This window comes from Pseudorasbora parva, chromosome 1, assembly GCF_024679245.1.
Source record: "Pseudorasbora parva isolate DD20220531a chromosome 1, ASM2467924v1, whole genome shotgun sequence".
In the NCBI taxonomy this organism is placed as follows: domain Eukaryota; kingdom Metazoa; phylum Chordata; class Actinopteri; order Cypriniformes; family Gobionidae; genus Pseudorasbora; species Pseudorasbora parva.
In genome coordinates, this window is record NC_090172.1 from 20,407,468 (window position 1) to 20,409,953 (window position 2,486).

Genomic DNA, 2,486 nt, shown 5'->3' on the forward strand with positions numbered 1-2,486 from the left:
GATGTGGAAAGCGAAATCTGAATCACGTTGTTTAAATATTTTCTCCCGTTGCTTTTGGCTCACTATGGGCTTCTCCCCATTCTTCCCCCTTGACTTTATCAGACTAGTCTCCAGGACATGTCTCCACGTCCCCCCGACTGTCTCATAGACAGTAAAAGATTGCCTGCGAGCGTCTCCTCAGGTCTATACGGTAATTTCTCAACTGTGCGACAGGGTCGCGTTGGTTATGACGCAATCATTAGCCTTTTTTTTTACAAAAACAGCTTCTGCGGGGCGATAGTGTAAGATACAAGGTAATGGAGCCTTTTATACATTGTCGTGTTTCTTTAGAAATAAACAATGGACAAATGGAGTCTTTAAACGTCTCAGATGTAAAGTTATTCACTGTCAAAGTGACTCAAAAATGAATGGGAGTCAATGGGATGCTAACAGCAGGTGATGGCTTGGTTAGCAATGGCAGCCCCTAGGGGTGGAACGCTTTCCGAGCGCTAGATTACCCCCTTGGTTGTGTGCACACTCTAAAAAAAATGCTGGGTTAAAAACAACCCAAGTTAGGTTGAAAATGGACAAACCTAGAAATTGGGTTGCTTGAATGAATCCATTCACTGTGTTCAAACAACCCAATTTCTGGGTTTGTCCATTTTCAAACGGTTTACTATACGTTACTGAAAGGCATTGAATTTAGCTACTATGATGAAATAATTGTCTTATTATCATCTAATCATCTATTATCATCTTATCGTGCTATCAAGTTAATTTTTTTCTAATTAATGTACCCCATTCATTTCTGATTAATAGCACCCCATATTGGCAGAAAAACACAGAATTGTTTACATTTTTGCAGATTTATTAAAAAGGAAAAACTGAAATATCACACGGTCCTAAGTATTCAGACCCTTTGCTCAGTATTTAGTAGAATCACCATTTTGATCTAATAGAGCCATGAGTCTTTTTGGGAAAGATGCAATACATTTTTCACACCTGGATTTTGGGATCCTCTTGCAGATCTTCTCCAGTTCTGTCAGTTTGGATGGTAAACATTGGTGGACAGCCATTTTCAGTTCTCTCCAAAGATATCAGGGCTCTGCCTGGGATATTCAAGAACAGCCACTCCTTCATAATTTTAGCTGTGTGCCATTATTGTCTTGTTGGAAGGTGAACCTTCGGCCCAGTCTGAGGTCTTGAGCACTCTGGAGAAAGTTTTCGCCGAGGATATCCCTGTACTGTGCCGCATTCATCTTTCCCTCGATTGCAACCAGTACTGTCCCTGCAGCTGAAAAACAGCCCCACAGCATGATGCTGCCACCACCATGCTTCACTGTTGGGACTGTGTTGGACAGGTGATATTTTTCTCCACATATACCACTTAGAATTAAGGCCAAAAACTTCTTGCACTGACGAGAGGCTTCCGTCGGCCACTCTGCCATAAAGCTCAAATTGGTGGAGGGCTGCAGTGATGGTTGACTTTCTACAACTTTCTCCCATCTCCCGACTGCATCTCTGGAGCTCAGCCAAAGTGATCTTTGGGGGTTTTCTTTACCTTTCCCCCAAGGTTCTTCTCCCCCGATAGCTCAGTTTGGCCGGATGGCAAGCTCTATGTAGGGTTCTGGTTGTCCCAAACGTCTTCCATTTAAGGATTATGGAGGCTACTGTGCTCTTTACGAACCTTAAAGACCCTGTAAAAGCCATTCTAAAAAAAAATTCTAAACCCATTATAAATGTTAGAAATGTATTGCTAAAAACATTACAAAGACTGAACTGTGTTGTACTGAATTGTGAAGTTAAACCGTTTAACAGTTTTTCATCATTGCAGTGTTCTGGATTTTTCTAGGCGGGGCTAAAACGGTGGCATGATGACGCACTGGAGCCTCTGAGCCTGGCCCCACCCCTACTGTCGATGACGCATTGAAGTCACTGAGGCTGTCTCCTCCCTTAACACTATAACTAGAGCACATTCTCATCAGTTTGCGGCTCAATTACGAGTTACTGTCAGCACTATTAGTTACTACAGCCTACAGTTTGCTAGCTACACTCTAAAAAATTCTGGGTAAAAAACAACCCAATGTTGGGTCAAATATTGACTAACCCAGGGATTGGGTTGTCTTAAGCAAATATTTAAACCAACCGCTGATTAAAACAACCCAATTGCTGGGTTAAAACAACCCAATTGCTGGGTTAGTCCATATTTGACCCATCATTGGGTTAAAACAACCCAGCATTTTTTAGAGTGTAGCTATGCCTTCGTCATGGAAATGGATATTACCACGTTCATTTTGAACGATCCACGAATCATTTTGTCATTAGTACACTGTAACATTTAAAATTATGTAACTGGTTGCCTTAAAATGTTGAGTTTATTGAAATTAAAAATTTGGGTCTTGTCTTCGAGATGCATGTTACGGCACTGGAAGGGAATAAAACTAAAATTGTATTTATTTATTTATTGTAATTGCACTTTTTTGATTTTATAGTTATTAGTTAGTGAT